Below are 12,118 nucleotides of genomic sequence, written 5' to 3' on the forward strand. Positions count from 1 at the left end.
TGCTCTACTGCAATACTCCCTCTTGGGAACTGTTTTGCCAAGTTTAGGGAAGTGGTGAGTTGCCAAGAAGCAATTTGACCAACCAAGTTAGGACGACGGGGTTGTCCAAGATTTATTGACTAAGACATAAGGATACCTAAGGTAGTGACAATTTGGGTCAACAGGGTATAAACCCTAACCCAAGGAAAAAGGGGTAAACAAGTAACTCAGCTTACGAAACCCTTGGGATCTTGCCAAGTCGCGATTGATCCAGGATCGAATGATGGAAGCATTCGAGGAGAAGGAATTACACCTTAACAGTTGGCTGTACAAATGACCACTGGAATGCTCCTGATTATACACTTGGGAGCATTGTTTGTACTTCTTTGCTCAAGGAACTAATGCCAAAAAAATAACTAATGCTTCAGGTTAAAAGCCTGGAGGGAGAGGTAGTATCAGTTACCTCCGACTGTCTGCCTGACCCTATCCAAGGAGGTTGTTAGCCGCGCTAGGTACGTGGACCGAACCCGCCGCGAGAGGTCTCTCCGTGGGTGCTACTTGGAGCAAGAGCATGCTTGGGTGCCAGGGGAGGCTCTGGCCGTATATTCCTTGCCTCCGGATCCTGCACAAGAGGCTGACATGACTCGAGATGGGATCTTGAGGCCCGCATACTAGTCAACGGGCAGAACTTAGAATAGCGATCCCTGAAGATTGTTGGGATAGCTTTCGGGCAGGTTTATTTGATGTATTCCAAAGACTATTAAATAAAGATCAAATGTTGAAAAAGGAACTTGCTTGACATTGTTTTTCTGCGTCAGTGCTTAAGTTACGTGAAGGAACCAGTGAATAAACGGTTAAATAAGGAAGCTATTTTTGCTTGTCAAACTAAATGTGGTAGGTAATTAGATAACTAAAGAAACCTGAGGAAAGTGCGGTGGACATGACTCTGGGTCCATCCTACGAAAGGGTGGACCCGGTCTGCCGGGAACTTTTCTCAAAGGAATTGACAGTGAGGTAGCAATGACCTAGAATCTATAGAGCTAGAGTCCCGATTCATGTCGTTTTAGGGGAACGGAATGGGACTATGCCTTACGAGCAGAGAGGTCGAGCTCTACATCCCTCTCGTTTCCCATTCTCCTTGAACTGAGTGCAATATAAATCCGCTTTGACCCTGATGTTTCCATGCAAAGTGGTTCACGCTAGCTACCTCCTAGGAACTTGACCATTAGGAGAACCTGATTCAGGTCGGTCCTAAGTGGGAACGGTCGGAGTGCTTCCGCTTCATGGCAGACTCGAGAAGACCTAGATCGCAAACCCCCTGACATTCCTTGTGAGTGCCGGGTGGCGCTTTCTAGACTCTCTTCCTGATGGGCTGCTAAGACGTGTCCTACAAGTGGACAGGGGGATACGTTACAATATCTAAAAGGCTGGTATCCACATTCAGGTGATGTTCAGTGCCATCTATATCCACAAAAGTTAATTGTTTTTCACCTTTCACTTCTCAAATGAAGGTCTCATGGACTACTTCTAGGTATAGATTTGACTCCTTCAAGGGAGTGGCCTCCTCTTCTCATGTTCCATTGTAAGTAGTTTCTTCCTTCAAAAGGGAGCCATCTTTCTCTTTAAGTTTCTAAAATGGTGTTAGGGATATTTCTGATTTTTTTTAAGAGTTAGTTACCTCTTAACTCATGGAATCATCTTTTGAGGATGCCTCCAGGAATGTCACATAACAAAAACCATCTGAGTTCTATTTAGGCTGCGGAACTGGTGCTTGTTGGCAAATTGCATTATCATAGGGTAAAATTGGGGTGACAAGAACCACTGCTAAAGGAAGGCTTATTTTCCTTAATCCATTTCTTATAAATCCTTTGCATATGATGAGGTCCATTTACAAGTCTAAAGGGTACCAGAGTCATTCTATCCTCAACAGTATGGGGTCTTCAAATTCAGAAGGCTTTAGAACCTCCTCCTCATTTCTATCCTCTTTTAGTTGGATAGCTTCTTCCATATTGATTTCATTATCTTCTTCTTGAATTTCATCATCATCACTCAATCTTTTCCTCTACAAGGGCTCTATATAAGAGAAGGATATGCTCTTTGTTATATCTTCTACTTCTACTTCTGTATCTGCTTGTGCTTCTAACTCTGGCTCTATTGTGGCCATGTAACAGTGAAAGCAGTATATCCATGCTTCTATCTCACTATCAAAGGTAATTTCAAAAGTCATTTTTGGTTCCCACAAAAGATATTCACCCGTTGACAAGGACTTTTCTTCTTTTAGGAGTTGGCCTACAGTATCCATTGTTAAGGACTATGCCTCTATTTTCTTGGGAAATATCTGTTTGACAACTTATTCATCAGTTGATGTACCATCTATAACCTCATTGGAGGAGTTTGTTAAGACTTCAACAATAGAGGTGGATCCATTATCTTTTTGTGAGCCATACAAATTCACTCCCACCTTGTTGGGTCCTCTGCCCCCAAGGTTGGGGTTCCTTAAACCAATCCATTCATGCTCTTACTTCAAAAAGCCATGGTCGCCATGGTCATCCTAGTAGCAGAGGATATGGATTCTTGTAGGAATTTAGTTTCACCACCAACAAATAGATCAACCAATAGTCTCTTCTGCCCAGACTTGTCTTCACATATGGGAGAATGCCCAAAGGCTTAATTCTGCTCTAGTCTCCTAGTCTAATAAGCCACTGTGTAGGCTACATACTTTGCAGGCCCCTAGATCCTTCATTGTCACATCCATCATTATGTTCACTGATGAGCCTCCATTAATTAATGCATCTGCAATAAAACATCCTTCAATCCAAATGACAATCTTTGGGGTGTCAAGATTCAGGAAGGTATTAGATACATTCACTTCTTTTATTGGCTCTACGTCCTTATTAGACTTAGTGGTAGCTGTGGGAGCAATCCTTAGACCATGTTTTCTTGTCAATATGCTTTTAAATTTCTTTCAATAATTGGGGAATAGTATCAATAACTATCAAAATGTTAGGTTTGGTTTGAAGGTATCTAGGTCTTTGACCAATTCATAGTTTTTTATAGGATCCATGGGCTTCTCCAACAATAGTAGCAAAGCTAACTAGAGAATGGGGCAACACCCACTTTCATATTTTCTCTTTCTTTAAGTAAGGGTTGCTTCTACATCATCTATCTCTTGGACCATTGGTCCTGCTTCTATAACTATCTATGTATTCTTATGTGGCACTATAGTGATCCGTACTACATTGGTATGTTTTGTACCATTCTATTTCTCCGTTCGAATATTGAACTTCACAATTTTGGAATGAGGTTTTTTTTTTTTGGACGAGTGGTTCCTTTTTTTAGCACACATGATTGTGGCAAATTCCAATTCCACCAGGTGAGGTAGATTCTTAGGTCTTTTGTTGATTATCAATGGTGTTGGCTTTCACAAAGGCTAGATTGGGATGGCCTTTTGCAATGTAGCCTTCTCCTTTGCATCAATTGCATAAGGGCTTGTAGTCCATGAACCTTCTAGGGTTTGTATAATTTGGTGAGATATGTCCCTTTTCTCTGCATCTGTAACACTGTACTTCTAATCTTTGGCTACCACCAAACTATCTTTTTCTATAACTTTGGGCAGGGAATGTCCTTGGGTCAAAGTTAGGATCAAACTCTCTAGGTTTTGGGTTGATATCTTGGGTTGTTATCTTGGATTTTATCAAATTGAACCTTGCTTCTTTATCTTTCTTCCTTATGTCATGCATCTCCTTTAGAGAGTAGATATCCTTTGTATGGTTATTTCTTAGGCAATAAAAATCAAAGGCTCCAAGGATAGTTCATTTTTGGGTATATTTAGTGGCTAAATGTCCCTCTTGATGACACTTTCCACACCATGTATTCAATCGCATCACATATCTTCCACCTTCTGTAGTACTGGATATGCTAGCAGTATTTACCTTCAGTGTCTACAACTATTCTATAATCACATCCATTAACTCTTTCTTGATGCTTGCAACTGAATTGGATAAATAGTCCTTCAAATTTTCCCCTCCAAGAGTACTCACGGTAGGGTTTTGGGAAGTCTTTATACTCACTACATCATAGACTAGCTAGGTTGTGATCTAGAGGATCCTCTATTTTGATTTTGATTCAGAGCTCCTATTGAGACTAATGGTTGTTGGTTCCAATTGGTAGGGTTCCACTATCGGTGTTGAGTTTCCATTGGGGGAATGATTTGAGGCCACAGTTGTTATAATTGAACCTGTCAAGATTGTGGGAGAGAAGGAAGGAGTCTCACTTGTAGCTTTCTTGCTTGCACAATGGGGGAATACACACAGAGGTGGAGGCTGAAAACAGTTTTTCTCTTCTTAGTTGTGTAAGCCAAAAAGAACTCTCATACAAAGAAATAGAAGAACCCTATATATGGGTCTCAAACCAAACTCAACTAACTAAGGTGGCATACTAACTGAGCCACGAACTAGAGTAGCTAAGGATAGCTATCATGTAGCTATTATTCATGGGCGATGTACCAACCGCATCTGCAACTGACACGTCGGTGACATAAATGCACAACGGTCAGCCTGGCATATCACGAGTGGAGCTCGATATCTCAACACTCCCCCTCGAGCTCAATCCCAATTCCTGCATACCAAGCAGGTCTCTGAACTTGTGCAGCTTCTCTACGCCCAATGCCTTCGTGAATATGTCAGCTACCTGATCCTCTGTGCTGACATAAACTAGATCAATAAGATCTAGTAAAACCCTCTCTCGCACATAGTGATAATGCACCTCAATGTGCTTTGTTCTAGCATGATAGACTAGGTTATTTGCCAAGTGTATACTACTCATGTTGTCACAATAAATGACAACTGGCCCATCTATAGACTGATGCATATCATAAAGTAGCTTATGCAACCAAGCTACCTCACATGCAGCCATTGCTGCACCCCTGTACTCAGCCTCTGTGCTGGACAAGGCAACTGTAGGTTGTTTCTTGCTGCTCCAAGTGACTGCAGCACTCCCAAAAGAGAACACATATCCACTGGTAGATCGTCTATCAGAAATACTACCAGCCCAATCAGCATCAGTGTATCCATGCAACTGTATCTGAACCCAGTCTCATAAAATAGTCCATACTGCAATGTGGACTTCACATACCTGAGTATGCGTCTAGCCGCATCCAAATGTGGTTTCCTTGGAGCCTGCATAAACTGACTTACCAATCCAACAGCATAGCTCAAATCTGGCCTGGTAATAGTCATATAAATCAAACTTCCTACTATGCGTCTGTACATAGTAGGGTCTTCCAGAAGCTCACCTGCATCTGTGCTCAGCTTCACATTCTGCTCCAAAGGAACTGAAATAGGCTTACAGCCTGTCATCCCATATTTGGACAACATGTCCAATCCATACTGCCTCTGCAAGAGCTGTATCCCACTTGGTGATCTAATCACCTCAATGCCCAAGAAATAACGGAGCTCTCCCAAATCCTTCATCTCAAACTTCTGCTTCAATAGCATTTTCACATGAAGGATATCTTCATCACTGTCACCTGTCATAATCAAATCATCAACATAAATGACAAGTAGCATAATATATTTCTCTGTTTTTCTCACATAAAGTGAGAAATCTGCCTTGGAAATCTGAAAGCCAATAGTGACAAGATACTGTCCTATCTTGTCAGACCATGCTCTAGGTGCTTGCTTCAAGCCATACAAGGCTTTCTTCAACCTGCAAACAAACTCAGGATGAACATCATGCACATAACCTGGTGGCTGCTCCATATAGACCTCTTCTTGCAAATCACCATGCAAGAAGGCATTCTTTACATCCATCTGATGTAAAGACCATCCCTTTGATGCAGCCATAGCAATGACTGCTCTTACGGTTGCCATCCTTGCAACCGGACTGAATGTTTCTTCATAGTCAATGCCATATGTTTGTGCATACCCCTTGACTACTAATCTTGCCTTGTATCTGTTCACAGAACCATCTGCATTGTGCTTCACCTTATAAACCCACTTACAGCCAATTGCATTTTTACCTTTAGGCAAAGGTACCAATTCCCATGTAGCATTTGCTTCCAAGGCATCCATTTCTTCATCCATGGCTTTCTCCCATTTTTCTTTTCCCATGGCTTGCTCAAAAGAAGTGGGTTCTGGTTCCTGTATCACTTTGACCATATATGCATAGTAAATGGCTGTAAATCCATCATATTTCAGCCTATCCACAGGATACCTAGCTCTCGTAGACCTGCGCAAAATAGGTTAACTCCCAGGTGCTCTCAAAACATCCCTGGTCTTCCTTACTCCAGGTGTAACAATAGAAAGAATACCCAACTCATCATCAATGCTCTGTTCTAAGCCACTGGATTCACCATCCACATAAGAGTGACCTGCATTCACATCAAACATGGGCTGATCAACCTTCTCTTTTCCTTTTCGTGATACCTGCATACCACTATCTGCATTACTTTGAGAAGATTCTCCTGATCTCAATCTGCCTGTCCATGGCGAAGAATGTGAACAACTGCTAGAGGACGCTCCAGGTCCACTAATATTCTGTGATTGCTGCTGTGAATTCTGTGCAGCATTACCATTTTGTGCATCTACATCATCAATCACATTTACTGGTTTATACCAGCTACTCATCTCATCAAAAACAACATCTTTGCTCACTGTAAACTTACAAGTAGAAGGGTTATAGCATCTATACCCTTTTTGCTGCAGAGAGTAACCAATAAAGATGCACTTCTCAGCTTTTGGATCCAACTTGGATCTCAACTCATCTGGCACATGTACATAGGCAATGCAACCAAAAATTTTCAAATGAGAAATATCTGGTTTCCTACCAGTATACCTCTCCTCTGGAGTCATCCCATGTATCGTTGCAGTGGGAGTCATGTTCATTATATAGACTGTTGTAGCAACTGCCTCAGCCCAATAAAAATCTGGTAGGTCTTTTTCATTAAGCATGGCACGAGATACCTCTTCAATATGCCTGTTTTTCCTTTCTGCAATTCCATTTTGTTGTGGGGTATGACTGCATGAATATTGTTGCTTTATGCCATGCTCCTGCAGGAACCTTGCAAACTCATTTGAGAGGTACTCTCCCCCCCATCTGACCTTAGGCATTTTATTTGCAGGCCTGTTTCTTTTTCAACCATAGCTTTAAGAGTTTTAAAATGCCCAAACACTTCACTTTTCTTTTTCATAAAATACACCCAAACTTTTCTGCTATAGTCATCAATAAAAGTGACAAAATAATGGCAGCCTCCAAGAGATGCAGCTTTAGTAGTCCACACATCAGAGTGGATTAATTCCAATGGCTTCTTACTCTCTTGAACATGTCTAGGAAATGGTTTCCTTGCCTATTTTCCAAACTGACAGGCTTCACATACCTTATGCATTTCTGCAACCTTGAATTTTGGCAATCCTGCAACAATATTTTGGGCTTGCATTGATTTAAGTCGCTGTACATTAACATGACCAATGCGTTTATGCCAGATATCAATATCTGCAACTACACCGGTCCCATGTGCAAACATTGCTGCACTCAATTCAGGCATGTCTGCATCCAACGTAAACATTCTGCCCTTCTTATTTCCTTTTGCTATCAAGCGACCTTTATTTTTCATATCCTCAACAAAGCATCCATGAGGATTAAATCTGACCTCCAAGCCCTGCTCAACCATTTGACCAACAGAAACCAGATTCTTGGTGATATTCGGGATATGAAATACATCTGACATGTATTTCTTTTTCCCATCCTGCATAGACAAAGAAATTTTTCCAATCTACAAAATAGGATGTGCAGTATCATCACCAGTCTCCACAAATCTTGGTTTTTCCATTTTCCTTGCATCCTCCATCCATTCTGCATGACCTGTCATGTGGTTTGATGCACCTGAGTCAACATACCACACTTCGTTGCTTTCTTCTGCACTTGTCACAGAATTGTTCATGTGTTGCACCATAAACAAATGTTCATTTCTGTCATCACCCTGTCTACTAAAAGATGCATAATTCCCTTGTTGCAGTTTTCCATTCATGATGTCATTCTGCTTTTTATAGCAGTCTTTAGCCATATGACCCACTTTACCACAGTAGTAGCATTCAACATTATTGTTTGCATTTTGGCCTCTTTGCCATCCACCACGACCTCTTTGGCTCCCCCTGCCTCTAGAGTTACCACGTCCTCCTCCATAGGACTGGTTTTCTTGAGTTTGCTGCATATTCTGATTTCTACCACGGCCTCCAAATCGGCCTCCTCTACCTCTGCCTCTACCTCTTCCAGCATTTGAGTAGAATACAGCTTCTTTTGAAGTTCCTCCTGAAGAGGATGCACCACCATTTCTCTGCTCCTCAGAAATTAGAAGAGCAATCAACTCCTCAAAATCAGGAAATCTTTCACGGACGGAAACGGATGTTCGGAACTGTGCATAATCCTTTCCTAGACCATTCAAGGTCACGAAAACTAAATCATCGTCTTCCACTGGCGACCCAATGGAAGCAAGTGCATCTGCAATCTTCTTCACCTTCATGTGGTAGTCATTGATGCTCATATTTTCTCTTTGCACATTGTGCAACTCTTGCTTGAGCTGCATTTTCCTGGCTTGCGTATTTGTGCTATACATTTTTGACAAAGTATCCCATGCCTCCTTTGGCGTACTTGCATCTTGAATATGCACAATCATAGAGTCTGAAATGCTGATAGACAGCCAGTACATAACTTTCCTGGCTCTCTCATGCCATGCTTTAAATGCCTGCATTTGCTGTTGATTGGGAACATCAGGAAGAACTGGTTCTTCTTCATTTCCTGCAACAAATTCCCAATATCCTTTTCCCATAAGGAAATTTGTCATTCTAAACTTCCATGCTTGGAAGTTGTTCTTGTCAAGCTTTTCAGTTACAATCTGTGAAAGAGAATCAGACGCCATTACAGAACACTGCAAAAAACACAGCTTCACCCTCACAAGGGCAAATCTGCAAAACTGGGGAAAGTGGTATTTGACCTCACAGTCACTTCCTAGTGACGATTTTGCATATACAGGAACCAAGGATGATTCTGTAACTCCCAATGTCTCTGCAAACAAGCATACGATGCAATTTCTGTGGTAACTTTTCACCGACCTGTAGAAAAGTGATCGCACAGCATAAAACTGGGCCTTTTTCTGAGTGCGTGCAGAAAACTTCCGCCTCCAAAACAAGCCCCGAAATGGCCTCAAATCAAAAAAACAGGGTCGTCAAGAGCTAAATCCCTGCCCCGCAGCATATATGCCCTCTTGCTTCACCGCGAAGGGCATCTCAACCTGAGACAATGCACTCTTGCAATTTCCAGCTGTGCTACCTGCAGAGATCTGCTCCCAAAACAGAAAATGAAAGCAACACTGCTCCTCTTACCAGAACACCGCGAGCTTGGCTTGCTTTCTTGAGCTCCTTACCACGAACAAGGCTCTGATACCATGTCAAGATTGTGGGAGAGAAGGAAGGAGTCTCACTTGTAGCTTTCTTGCTTGCACAATGGGGGAATACACACAGAGGTGGAGGCTGAAAACAGTTTTCCTCTTCTTAGTTGTGTAAGCCAAAAAGAACTCTCATACAAAGAAATAGAAGAACCCTGTATATGGGTCTCAAACCAAACTCAACTAACTAAGGTGGCATACTAACTGAGCCACGAACTAGAGTAGCTAAGGATAGCTATCATGTAGCTATTATTCATGGGTGGTGTGCCAACCGCATCTGCACGTCAGTGACATAAATGCACAACGGTCACCCTGGCATATCACGAGTGGAGCTCGATATCTCAATAGAACCATCAGTTGAGGCATTGCTATCCGTAGGGCCACTGTGGATTTGGTGCACTATATTGTAGTACTATTTGCATATGAGGGTAGGGGTAGGAATAGTCCCTTGGATTGCATTTGATGAGTATGCTATTCCTAGCATGGGAGAATGTAAGACTCCTCTTCCTGAGGACATTGACAGCCTTGATTCAACTTCATCATATAATCTTGCACCTCCCATTGTAGCTTGCAGGTTGATTGGTCTTCTTAGCTCCACAAACTTACAAACTTCTAGTTGTAGGCCTCTAAGAAAAACTCCCTCCTAGATGCCTTTATCCAAGTTATGATTGGTCCGTCTCTTCAATAGGATTCCATTCTAGAGACATATGCTTCCACCCATTCTCCAAAGGAATGTTGACTTAAATTTATAAAATCCTCTTGCATCCAATCTTCAAAACCTTCATACAAATTTGGTGAGAATGACCCGTCCCATATGCTAAAAGTTTCTACTACTTATCTCTCATACAATTGAAACACCGTGCCTTTGAATGTGGTGGGAAATATTGCCAACCAATGCTCTAGGATTCTGGCATTGTTGGCTACATATGCTACCATGAACCCATGGCTATATGAAGATCAGGGTCTTCATTGTATTCTCCCTTAAAGATTGGCAATGGGACTACATTCGCTAGCTTTTATACTTTAATCAACCACAAGAAGAAAATGGACAACAATCTTCACATAACATCATATAACAAATCTCCCACGAATTAATAAATCTTCAACATATTCTTTATAGAGACCATCCAAGAACCAAAATAACATAAAGTAATGATCTACTTTGAATGGAATTCATCACATAGTATTCATATTTTATCATCTTCATTGTCTTTTTCTCAATCTCTCTCATGTAGATACAATGTTTCTCATAGAAAATTGGCTCTCTCTCATACTCTCTCTCACACACACATGCTCTCTCTCAATAGTACATGAGAATAACAAAGACTCAATAATCCTCTATTGGTTGTGGATACCCCTCCCAAGAGGTATGCCTAATATAAAGAGTCACTAGAGCCATTACAATGTCCATTGAGAGATCATTAGTGTCACTCTCACTTCAGTCTTTAGTTCAAGTCTTCATCAATGTCACTTTCACTACAATGTCCCTTGAGAGCTCATCACTATCACTTTAGTCTTTAGTTCAAGTCTTCATTAGTTATTAGTTATTATACTTCTTTGAGCTATTTTGAACTTTTATTCTTCCTCTTTCAAGATTGCAAAACATCCCCAAGCCAAATATCAATCCATCAAAATACTCACAGAAGCAAATAGAGGCTCATAGACCACATACAAAAACTCTACAAAACACTATAGAAGGTTAACACAAAGCATAAAAATGATACAAATCAAACCAAAACCACTTCAAACTATCAAAAACCTTCTAACACACGCTCAATTATTCCTCAAAACACTCATTCATAATCTTAACCTCTCAAACAAAAGGAAAATAGACTAAATCAGAGGCAAAACAGACCCTTTTTGAACCAAATAAATACATCACAAAACCAATCAGAACGTCATATCTTACTCAAAAACCATCATGAGCTTCTTAAACCTACTCAATCCATCCCAACACACTCTAAAATACTTCCAAAACTTCCAAAATCAAACAATTAAGCCTTAAAATCAACCATCCAACTCATAAAATCAACAAAAAGCAACCTAAAAAACAAGTCATTTCAACCCTCAATAGTCCATTTGTGTAATGACTCAGCATTGGAGATAGTTGGTGTTGGTGATGTCTAGCTACATTTGGATTCAGGCAACATGTTCACTCTTCATGATGTATGTCATGTACTAGCTCTCACAAAGAGCCTTATCTTTGCTATGGCACCTTAGATAATGCAAATTATGTTATTTCTTTTGGTGATTCCTCATGGAAGGTTACCAATGGGAATCTTGTTATTGCACATGGTGCTAAGTTTAGTACCCTCTATCCTTTGCTTATATCTAGGTCTGTTGACCATGTTTTGATAGTGGCTATAGTTCCACATGTATCTCTTTGGCATTGTCACCTTGAGCACACCTTTGAAAGGAATGGGAATACTTACTACTTTGTAATATCTTCTGCCCCTAAACTATAAGTGTTCTGAGTCTTTTGATCATTGTTTATATAGGAAGCAGACACATAGCACACATAAGAAGTCTAGTATTAAGTGCATAGGTGAGCTTTTGGCTCTTGTTCATATGTGGTCCCATGCCATGTCAATGCGAAGTACTTTGTCACATTCATTAATGATTACTCACATAAGGTCCGAGCTTATCCTATTAAGAAAAAATCAGATGCCTTGTCTATCTTTCAACATTGGCTTGCACTTG

Source organism: Lygodium microphyllum, chromosome 25 (genome assembly GCF_053477565.2).
Source record: "Lygodium microphyllum isolate KBCC chromosome 25, Lygodium_microphyllum_v1.1.10, whole genome shotgun sequence".
Taxonomy (NCBI): Eukaryota; Viridiplantae; Streptophyta; class Polypodiopsida; order Schizaeales; family Lygodiaceae; genus Lygodium; species Lygodium microphyllum.